The following is a 12,884-nucleotide window of genomic DNA, read 5'->3' on the forward strand; positions in this document are numbered from 1 at the left end:
CAGAGAGAGAGAGAAGGAAGCAGGCTTCCTTCTGAGCAGAGAGCCCAATGTGGGGCTTGATCCCAGGACCCAGAGATCATGACCTGAGCTGAAGGCAGAGGCTTTAACCCACTGAGCCACCCAGGTGCCCTAGGAGAAAATATCTTCAAACCATGTATCTGATAAGGGGTTAATATCCAAAACATAAAAGGAATTTTTACAATTCAAAAGCAAAAAAAAAAAAAAATTCTGATAACCTGGTTAAAATATGAGCAAAGGACCTGAAGAAGACATATAGGTGGCCAACAGGCGCCCAACATCACTCATCATCAGGAAAATGCAAATCAGAACTACAATAAGCTATCACCTCACACCTGTTAGGATGTTACTTATTAAAACAACAACGAGAAAAAAGTGTTGACAAGGATGTGGAGAAAAGTGAAACTTTGTACACTACTGGTGAGCATGCAAATTGGTACAGTCATTACAGAAAACAATATTTAGGTTTCTCAGAAAATTAAAAAACTACATGCGGTCCAGTTATCCCACTCCTGGGTATTTACCTCAAGGAACTGACAGGATCCCAGAGAGATACCTGCATTCCTCTGTTCATTGCAGCATTATTCACAAAAGTCAAGATCTGAAAACAACCTCAATGTCCATCCACAGATGAATAAATTAAAAAATGTTGTTCATATAACAATGGGAAATTATTCAGCCTTAGAAAAAGGGAAATATTGCTATTTGCAACAACATAGATGGATCTGGAGGATATTATGCTAAATGAAATTAATCAGACACAGAAAAACAAGTACTGCTTGATTATACTTATATGTGGAATCTAAAATGATAAAACTGAGAGAAACAGAGGGTAGAAAGTTTTGGTTGTGCAGGGTAAGTCTGGAGATCTGATATATGGTATGGTGCCTCTAGCTAACAATACTGCATTAGAGACTTACAATTTTCTAAGAGGGTGTATCTTTTGTTAAATGTTTTTACCACCTATATACACACAAGTAATAATAATAAAGGGGCAGGAAGGGTGTGTACTCATCTCCAGACTCATTGAGTTGTATATATTATACAGGTTTTCTGTCAAGCATACCTCAATAAAATGTTGAAAACAAGCAAACAAAACATAAAAGCTTTAAAAATTTCAAGAACTTTACTGCTCTTTGATGTCAATCATTCACTGGAGATATACTAATGCTGTTATTTCTAGACACTTTTAATGCTCTCACACACCTTTGATGTTCGGGGAGATGAAGGTTACTTTGGCCAGGAGTGTGTATACTCATTCTGTGCCCAGCAGATATGTCTGCCATCCTGGCCAGCGGTGTTCTCTGGGTTCACTCTCTACCTTGCCTACCCCCACCCTTTAATTTTAGCCTTTGAGTGGACATGTGAGTCATTTGGGACACAGTAAGATCACCCCATTTTAGTCGGCATACTCCCTCGTTAATTTTACTTGCCTACCTGTGAAGGAGGAATTCTTATCTCATGGACATAAGCATTAATTATTCTAAACAATCATTAAGTACTCAAGTTTCAGAAATATGACTGTGATTTAATTATTTTCCTTAAGAACATATTATTTTAATTTTTGAAAGCCATATAATTAATTAATGAGTTATAACTCGGTATAATGGGCTCACCACCAACAGTGCCCCTTCCCTCCCTTATCAGGGGTTGAAATAACTGAATGAATGTGTTCAGATGAAAACTACTGTATTGGCATGTTTTGATGAATAAGAGTCACAGAAAAAAAATTCATAGATGAAATGAGCATGCATCTAAAGTTTAAGTTATTTATAGATTTAAGTTATATTTACAGTTTTTTGTGAGTTTTAGAAGCCTGGATACATTTACTGTTGGAAATGTTGATTGAAGAAGTGAGTGTGGCTTGTTGTAAGACAATCAGGTCATAACTTCATTCACGTAAGGACCAATAATTAAAGATGAGTGGACATGCTGTTTCCCTCCTCTGATCTCCCCTATTGTTTAAAAACACTGAGAAGTATTTGGCTGAAAGTGTTACTATACTTTCAGAATATTCCATTAGAGCTAATATATAAAATATTAATAGAGATTTGTTTCAGTGTTGTAATATGCTATATTTTTAAAAATTTATTTTATTTATTTATTTGACAGACAGAAATCACAAGTAGGCAGAGAGGCAGGCACTGAGAGAAGGGAAGCAGGCTCCCCGCCAAGCAGAGAGCCCGATGTGGAGCTCGATCCCAGCAGGCTGGGATCATGACCTGAGCCGAAGGCAGAGGCTTTAACCCACTGAGCCACCCAGGCCCCCCAGTGTTGTAATATGCTATTAAAAAGCAGAGTGAACTTCAAGGATCATATGCCTACCTAATACTGCATACCTAACATTTATCAGTAGAAACCAGAATCATGTTTAAGAAAAAATGTAATCAGCTCATTGTAGCGCTCTCATTTCCTACCAATCACAGGAAGATTTCCTTGTTCCTTCCCTTAAAAGCTGCTAAAACCCAGACAGGCAAGTAAAAGTAAAAACAAAACCAAACCCCAAAAAACAAAACCAAACTTATGCAATATAAACTATAAAATCCTAAAAATGTCAATAAGGGATTAGATGTTAAAAGTAAGATTTACAATAGGTTTTGTAGGTTTCTGTGGAAAATGACAGAGAGGGCTGGTGCCAAGGAAGCTGGCAGTTGTGGTTCATTCTAAGGAGCTGCTAACTTGTGCTATATTGACTCAAGGAACAACCTGATCAGCGTTTAGTAACATTGTTTCTATAAAAGGACTCCAGGGACCAATGGGGAGAGATACAAGAGAAAGATGACTGACAACTGGCTTGCATGTACACAGTGGGTCTGGTGACAGAGATAAGTATGGTTAGCCCCGAAACAAAACATCTTGAAAAATTGCTTAATGGTGAGTTGAGTTCTTTTATCAAAATGTAATCATTCATCATAGAAAGAAATTACAACAATTGTGAGACGTCATTACCAGTTGTTATAGTAGTTTAAGATCTGTATTGACTTGGCTTTTAGTTACTGTGTTTTCCTGGAGTCTTTCTTGTCTTAATAATATTCCAAAAAAGATTGGACTTTTTTTCCCAGTGTCTAAGTTACTCCTTGAGGAATAAAGTAGGTGTTTCAAGAGCCACATTAATCCTTTTGAACTAATAGCTACTCATGAAGGTGCATTAACTTTTCAATAATTCTAAATAGTACCTTAACTTCAAGGACTAACTCTAGGTACTAGAGATAATGGAATTCCCAAATGAGATAAGAGAGAGAGAGAGAGAGGCAGATACATAGAGAGAATTTAATGCAATTCTACTCACAAAACTTAAGTGAATTACTTGCTGAGCAAGTCAGATTTCAGCTGATCAAGATAATGAATGATTGGATAACTAATTAATTTCTTCACTGAGCTGTAAGAGTATTCTCTATGCATTCTTCTAACTGTGAAAGGAAAATAGGTGTCTTTTTAGTCCTTTTTTTTGTTTTTGAAGTTGCCATCCCCATGCCCATCTTAATTCACACCATTTGCCTTAAACTTGGCTTGAGAAATGAGCCCTTGTGATCCAGTCAGAGCCTGTCAAACTTTTCGCTGAAGGAAAGGGAGTGTAGTGCTCAGGCCCGGTAAGCAAATGGGATTCTTTCAAAGGAAGAGGGAGGAGCCAACCCTGCCCATACATGTCTTGGTCTTTTGCAGTAAGACTCCTCCTCTGGCCTCATTTCTTCTGAAATGTAAAGGTCAAAGGAAACTCCACATGGCCCCCTTTACATCTCAGTGCACCTGCTAAATGTCTTAGAAGAATAAAGAATTCCTAATGGGAAACTAATCCTATAATTCTTTGTTTGCATTCCTGAATCATGCAGATTCTACTTTCCACTTCAAACAGTTCTACATACAAACCAGTTCTTTGACATCTTGGATCTTGTATTTGAGGCTGAAAAATTTTTCTACATACTCTTTTAACATAATTGCTGGAAATAAAAATTAGTAGCCAAGTAGCTATGGGAGGAATGTCTTGAACTCTAAACACATTTTGAATACTTAAGCTCATTTCCACCTTTTAAACAAATGGTAAAATATAAATTCAACTTATGAAGTAAAGAAGCATTTAAAGAGTCTGAAAGCTGAAATATGTTAATAAATCACTGTATATATATACTCTCTCTCCCCAAAGCCAAAATTACTCAGATATTTAAAAAATCTCTTTCGGTGAAGTCCCTAGTTTCTGAATTCTGTATAGGTTTTTATGCCAGAAATAGATATGAATTGTCTTAATTATTGGCATTTGTATTGAAAAATAGTTATCATGTAGCTTATTTTTAGCAAGTGGAATCAAGATCACCACAAAGCGTTCTATAATATAAAGCCTATATTTTCATCTACAGCATTTTCATCTACAGCAGGAAGGAATCTGCACAACAGATTAGGAATTAACTATATGCCTTTAACTTCTGAAGTTTATGTAGCAGTTTATGATTAATTACTCATCTTGCTAAATGCCAATTTTTCTACTCATTAGGAGCATTACCCATAAAAATAAAGCCATCAGTTATCTTACCAGTAAAAATGGGTTTATTTGGGAATAGCAGAGAATTGCCATTCAGGATGTGCAAGCCATGGCCAAACCATAGGCAAGAACTGAGAACAGGTGAGGAACACTCTCTTTTAGAGGAAGCGGGGAGTGATGGGAGGGACAGTTATAAACAAAACATCCATCGGAGTCAACTAGGAGTTTGAAGTGTAGTGGCTTTTCACGGGTTGTGTTTTGACAATCTTTCATTGGCTAGGCTGTTGCTGGACCAGAAGAAAAGGTTTCTTCTTTCTGCTGGGGTAGTGAAGCGTAGGCTTCTTCCTGTCAGGAATGCAAGGTCCGTCTCTTCCTGTGGAAGGTATCCAACTGACAATTAGCAGTAGAACAAGCAAGCTCCCCCTGTGGGCGTCCTCACTTTCCCTTCCTTTCACAACTTTTTCACAGGAGTGAGAACATCTATTTGTGCAATGACAACAAAGATTATCTACTTTAATCATTTATCTGCTCCAAAACTCCTCTTCAGTTGGATAAACTCATACATTTCCAATGCCACTTTAATGCACAAGTGGGATGAACAGAACCTCCTTTTTGAGGCCCAGTATAAACTCGATGAGAAGCAGTACTGCCAAGTAAACCAGAAAGATATTTTATTTTAAACAGATTTCAAATGAACATCTATGTTTTCTGGAACATAAACTTTTCCAATCTGTATTTCATGTTTTCTGAAGTGCCTACTGCCAGAGCGAAACAACACAATATTTCTGGTTACTTGAAGGAAAAACTTACTATTAGTTATTCATTTTTGCAAATACACAGTTCAGTAACTCTCTTTTACACAGAAACATTATGCAAATCTTTCTAGCATTTGAAAATATGGTAGCAAATACCTTTCCAACCAACAAGGTTTTAAATCATCTGGGAAGTGAGGTAATCAGAGACAGCTTGCCAGACCTCTGTTCACCCTGGACCATTTTCCCTCCGAGATGATTTAAGAAGCTCATTTTAGAGCTACTCGTGGCATACAAGTTCTATAGAGATTTGGGCTTTGCATGCTTTACATTCTAAAGTGAGCTTTACTGGACCATGTAATTTTGCACCCAGAAATCTTTCAGCAAGATTACTATTTTTGAGAAGAGTCTGAGATTATTGCACTGCCTCGATTTCACACAGTATTTTTGCTAAAAGGATTGAATTTTCAACTCTGAGGAGTCAATATTGAGAATTTGGTTATGGTCTGATTTTGTGGAGTAATTATTCCTAGACACACTGGCAGTGGATTTACAAATCTATCTTTGGTGCAAATTAGATTTGGCTCCTATGTTGGTTTTGATTTGGTTATTTATTTGGTCCAATAAATTTCTTATTAGTAGCTGTTATAGTGAGCATTTCAATTTTGAATCTGGGAACTTTGATGGTGAGATAGATCTCCTGAAATTGCTAATGCTTCTATTTTCATTTAACACTTTCATATATGCCCTATATATTTTTTTTATTTTTTTTTAAAGATTTTATTTATTTATTTGACAGAGAGAGATCACAAGAAGGCAGAGAGGCAGGCAGAGAGAGAGGAAGGGAAGCAGGCTCCCTGCTGAGCAGAGAGCCCGACGCGGGGCTCGATTTCAGGACCCTGAGATCATGACCTGAGCCGAAGGCAGCGGCTTAACCCACTGAGCCACCCAGGCGCCCCTATGCCCTATATTTTTTAAAGTGCTAACTGGATTCTCCTTTTTTAATAGATATATAAGTTTAGCTCTCTGGGGTTTTTTCATCGAATCACAAAGTATGCTGACGTAAATACTTCTCAACTAACAATGAAGTAAATACACAAAAATTTGACTAGTAACTGCTTGTTGGAATAGCATGCTGAGTTCTCAGAATTAAAATTAATATCACTTTCAATGACTAACAATTTGTTCTGTTAAAACAATTTTGAGACCATTTAGTATGTGTAATATCCCTTCAGTCACAAGCGAATAATAATTAATTGATGACAAAACAGTGAGCACCACGAAAGAATATATAGAGAATAATACATTTGACTTTACAATTTCTAAGCCATTTCTTTCTCTGAAACAATGTTTACATAAATAAGTAATGTTGGATTCTTTTATACAATGTATACTCATTTATATATTATATGCGATAATTGAGATTAAATTGCAAGCACATTTAAATGCAATTTTTTTCATGTGACATAATTAGACATCAAGAGGTTCCTCCCTGTTACCGTCAAGAATTACATGCTGTAAGATGCGAAGACACAATCTGTGAGAAAACTTTGAGACCGTTGTAGATTGAGAAGAGCAGCTATAGCCAAGCAGAGCCAGACACATACTTCAACAGAAGCTTTGCAAACTGAATGAGACAGCTAAACATTTAAATGTACAATGTCTATTGGTTCTACATCTTTCCAGAAAGGGATGCCATATTTCTCGTCAGACAATTTGTGTAGGGAGTAAAACTTCTGGAGTTTCTTTATAAGTCTCTATGCCTCTTTCAGTGTAAAGTGTTTTTTTACTTTGAAGAATACATTGAAAGTGGGGGGAAGGGGAAATTGGAGGAAGGTGGTCAAAAGGTTAAAACTTCCAGTTATAAGATAAGTAAGTACTGGAGATGTAATGTACAACATGGTGACTATGGCTAATATGGCTATATAATATGCAGGGAAGTTATTAAGAGAGTAAATCCTAAGTGTTCTCATCACAAGGAATAATTTTTTTTTCCCTTTCTTTTCTTTTTATTGTATCTATAAATTAGTTGAACCTATTCTGGTAATCATTTCATGATATAGGGAAATCAAACCATCATGCTATATGCCTTAAGCTTATATAGTGATGTATTTTAATTATTTCTCAATACAAGTGGAAACAAATCCAACAAATACAACGCAGACATTTGGGGGTGACTGCAAACATTGAATCTAGATTGGTTGTTAGATAATATTAGAGAATTTCTGTTAACTTCAGCTATGATAACACTGTTGTTATATAGTATAAATCAGCAAACTAGCTGGTGAATCACATACCTACTTTTGTAAATAAAGTTTTATTGGAACATAAAGAACACACTGAGCTATGAGAACAAATACTTGATGACTTTTACTTGATACTTGATACATATTACTTGGGGCTGGGTATGCAGACACTTTAACCCCTTTTCCCTCCTTTTAGACTCTAACACTGTTATCTCATTTACCAAGAGGAGCTGAGAATTCTGCTGGCTTTCATTTATCTATGCTAAATCTTATCTTAGTTTTAGGACTCCTACATGTTTTAAATCAGGGACCATTCAGTTGCTTTGTTACCCACCCTCCGTCTCCCAGAAATCTAGACACCTTGCTACAATTGCCTAACAAGTTACTTGAAGTAACAAGATATCTGGCCATTGGAACTTACTGCATTTTCCTTTCTAATCACTATGTACAAATGTGCTGCTTTGCTGAACTGGAAAGCCTCATTTGGATCAAAACCAGAACACTAGAAATGCTTAATACTTAAACACTCTTAAATACTGTGGAGCCAGTATTAAAGAATTTATTGGAAAAAGATATATTTAATTTATATCTAGGATGAATTTTAAAATCTCAGTTATAGATCTTTGTCCTCCTAAGTTTTTATTTATCTATAGAGTAGTGTGCAGGACCTACTTCAGAATCTCTCTCTGGACAGTGGTGAACTGAGATTACCATCTGTACAATTCATCAGAAAGATAAATGTACTTGAGGAGAAGCACAGTTTTGCATAAATTGCCTGCATAATTGCTTCAGATTTCCACATTATATATAATACTGTTTGGAATAAAATAGAAACTATTATCCATTAATAGATATTTGATAACCATATTAATTCAGATATTTGATAACTATATTAATTCTTTCTGGTATTTGGTTTAGTTATCTGACCACATAGAAGCACCCACATTGACTTTTCTTAATGCATATAAATTCTTCAACAATTACAGACTCTGGTTTTTATGTTAGGCATAATGTCTACCTACTTCAGTCATATACACAGATTCACATTAGTTGTATTTTGATTTATCATTCAGAAACACTTAAGCCTGCTTCCGATGAATAATTTTCCTTACTTTTTCTATAAATAATAAAGCAGAGGCTAGAAATGAAAGGGTAGAAATTATAAATGAAAAGTTGTATTTTTAAAATTAAGTGTGAAAACAGGTGCCAAATTAAGGGACATATATGTACATTTTTATGGCAACTTTCCCCATTACATGAATAGCTCAGGTGTTTGTACAAAGACATTAAGTGATAAATCCATTTGAGAATAAATGCCATTATGGCCACGTGTGCATGCATGCACACGCACACACGTGCATGTTAAATTTACAGATTGTGTCAGGTAGCTGATGACCACGGTTGAATTAAGGATAGCAGATTACTAAGAATCATCCCAGATTCCAATTATATTTATACATAATTTGTGCATTTGTAAAAACCTTACAAATAATTCTATTTTTCCAGGATGACATTATGGGTAACAATTTAACACATGTGGCAAAAAACAAACAAACATATTAAACTTTAAAATCATAATTAGGTAAATTAAACAATCCAATTAGCTCATAGCTATCGTAAGTAAAAAATTCTATGAATAAAGACTTTTCCATTTTCCGTATCAGAAAAAATAGCATGTCTTTTATTCACTCTAACATACAGATTCTGTTAAGTTTTTAGTTTTGTCAAGGCAAGGAAAATGAAACATTTCAAAATATGATCTGGTAGAAAGTACTATACACATTTTAATCTGTAGTTTATATTAAGAAAATTTCTAAGGTATTGCTAAATGTAAAGTAGATTTGTTTTCAAATTATGTAAACTGGACAGATTATTTGAATTGCTTTCTAATAACTAGATAGTTAATTACATATTACTGAGCAATTTTACCAGGATGTGATGGAAATTTAGCTGATGACGTATTGTATTGTGTTCTGAGAACACTGTGAGGAATCCAAATTTCACTTCTTTGGCAATGTAGTGAGGTCATATGATGGAAAAGAGAAAGTGGGGTAAAGTTTTAATGTTAACTAGGAGTAAGTACTTGGTGGCATTTTTAAAGAAATATTAATACTTACTTTTCTTGTGTTCATTATACATTTCATTTAAAAAATGCAACGCTAAGTAGTCTAGGAACAGATCGTAATATTTCAATGCCTGGGATAATCAAAACAAGTCCAGTTTACTTTGAGGATAGTAAAGCCACAAAGGAAGAAGAGACAAACTATAATTCTATACATGAAAACATTTAGTCCCACTTTAAACTTTATAGTATCTACAGATAAAACTATTTCATTTTAAGGATGTAGTCAGCAAAAATATTTATATTAAACTACTTAGGGAAATTATTTTTTTTCTATTCAGGAAGACCAATTACATTAAGTTAACATTAATATAACATAACATAATTCTCCTTGGGAGACTTATTCAACTGAGAATTTCTCTTCAGAATATAGTTTCGAAAAAAAATTAAAGTGGTCTAAGGTGTTTTTCCTCTGTAGGTCATCTCTTTCAATCTGATTTACACAGTTCATAGATAAAGCTGATGCTATTGGTGAACTAAATTAAGAATGTCAATTCAGTTTCTTGTAAACAAGTATCTACGTTAAAAAAAAATAAAACAACTATGATTATTGCATGATTACTGGCAGTGAAGTAATCAAGGAAAAAAAGATCATTTGTGCTCTTACCTTCAGATGCAGCGCCTTCCTATGAAGGTCTGAGTGGAAAAGCTAACATGGGTATTGTTAAAGCTGGATACGGGAGATTCCATCTGCTTATGTCTTGTATTACTGTCTTTTCATCCCAAATCATGCTTATCAGCTACTTTACCAATGATATAAAAAGCCGTCAAAGGAAAGAATTCTGTTTAATCGTTACTGGTTGTGGTATAACATAATGTAAGTCCCAGTAGGAGTATTTTGTGAGCAAACCTCCTATCGCCACCCCCAATATATGCAAATGCGTATGCAAACAAGTTGAGTATGCAAAACAAAAGTGTATTAATAATGGGGTCACCATTGTTTCTTCCTCTGGTCTGGTATTTTTCAAATTATGCTTCAAAGACCCGGGAGCCTCTTACACTTGCTTAGGACTGGGTGTGACGTTTTAAGCAAATGCAGACTCCTGCTCCTCATTGCAAGCAAGAAACTTACACCACCAGAGAGGGTGTTTAAACAAAACAAAACAAAAGGCTAATTTACCTTTTGGAGAATATGTGGCAAATCTTCCCCACCTCCATATTGACCTTCTCCCTCCCAGACTATACACTCATGCATTACCTGTATCGATTAGTATTTTCAAGAAAAGTGCATTATAGTATATAAAACATAAAAATGAAGGCGAAACCAGTGTTAAAATACTATAATGGCTTCCAAAATCAAGTAGCTATGATTTCTGGCACTGCTTCTAATCAACAGTGAGAATCAAGAAATGGAAATTGCAATTATGTCTCCTTGGAAAACTATATACTGTATGAGAAAGAAAAGTTTAGGGGCTGAGAAGGTAAAAATGTCATTTGGATCTTGTTTCTACTGAATGATGCAGGGATTAGGAAGGAGGTACAGAGGAAGACATGGAAGAAGTCAATCAAAACTTCACAGTAACAAGGACTGTATAAAACTCTGCCAAGGGAGCAGTTCTGAATGCTTTCCTGCACATGCCCAGAATAATACAAAGAAGAGGTGTGGAAAGATGAAGGCCTCCTCATGTCCCAAGCTGAAATTTATTTTCTTTGCTGTTTTTTAAGCTACCGGAAGAATGTTAACTGAATGATCCTATGAAATGCAACAGAGTTGAGCTATCTTAGAGCATCATAAAAAAAAAGAAATGGAAGATTCCTTTGCTCTGTTCCTGGAAGGAAAAGGGTGTTTTGGGCACTTTCCATGGCTCAGGGAGCAGAACTGATTTGTCAATCTTTTGGGTAACAGAGAAATCTTATCCTCAGCTTCCTAGCTGTGCCGTCCCTAAACATCAGCAACTGTGTCCAAACCGGGCCCCCTGTAACACAGCACTAGGATTCACCCATCAAATGTGCGGGGTATTACCAGGTCACTGGCACTCTACAGTCTTTGTTCCCATGGGCAACTTTGTTACAAGACAGCTAGACTTGAGAAATAATTGGGCATGTATTTTCCACTGTAGTGAGTCTGGCAGAATGCAAAGCAGAGTAATGAAAATTAATGTTTTCACTTCTTACACATTTTCACATTTCATATGTGTATGTTATGTATTCAGTGTGCACAAGAATTGCTGACACTATTCCTGTGAGGTGACATATGTAAAAATAACTCAGGAACAGGTAGTATATATCAAGACTAATATCATGCATAAGTGGAGATGGAAAACCAAGAGTAAAGAATAAAGTTTAAATGATTCAAAACCTACACAAAAATTACTATGCAGATAATACTATTCTCTATCTGGTGCACAAGAAAGTTATTTGATATTAAAATTTAGTATTCTTATTTTATGATTTTCTTAAATAGAACTTCCTCTTCAAAAATAAATTTTCAACTATTTCAGGAATTTAAAAAAGCTTGAAATAGCTATTTGTAATCTGGATTGCAATAGAGAAGAAATAAATACTTATGAAGAGTTGATTGTTATACCTTGAAAAAAATCAAATTTTACTTTTTTTCTTTGACCACGTGGACTAGAAATAATGGGACCCATATTGCGTTTATATTCTAATATTACCCCTAAAATAATGGCAAGTAAAAGTGGGTTCACGATTGTTTGTGATATTAAGAAACAATACCTTCTTAGAAGGCAAATAAAAGAAATTTAAGATCAGTAACAGTGGAGTGAGTAGTCAAAAAACATTTGAAATTTCTAGCATCATAAGATTAAACTTAATAATCACAGGGTTGAAAGTGTTCACACAATTATCATAAAAAAGTGAAAATTAAAATTACTTTTGGTAAATTCACATGTCTATCCAAAGTGTCATCTTCGGATTACCTTGGCTTGAGTTAAAGACCTTTTAATTTGACTTATTCATGAAAGTTCTCTGCAGCTTTAAAGCTTGACTCTGTTCTCCAGTGTGCAGTCCTAGGTCCCTGTACACTGTGGGATGAATGGTGACTCATTTGATTGGAGTTTAGCTCTGGAGCATACATTTAATTCAGTTTCTTCCCCCCCCCTTCAACAGTTCTGCCCAGCATCCCCATCATGCACAGGCAAAATCTTTACTTTCAGAAGAGATAAATCGTTACGAATTTGAGAGAATTAAGTCATCTGGGACGAGGAAATAGCAAATATATGGCTAAATTTTCAATTTAGAGACCGTAAGCCTAAAGAAAGAAGGATTACTCTTACCTGAGATTACACAGCGCTTTTCAGATTCTCTGGAGT

The sequence above is a fragment of the Lutra lutra genome, chromosome 5, assembly GCF_902655055.1.
Source record: "Lutra lutra chromosome 5, mLutLut1.2, whole genome shotgun sequence".
NCBI classification, from domain to species: Eukaryota; Metazoa; Chordata; class Mammalia; order Carnivora; family Mustelidae; genus Lutra; species Lutra lutra.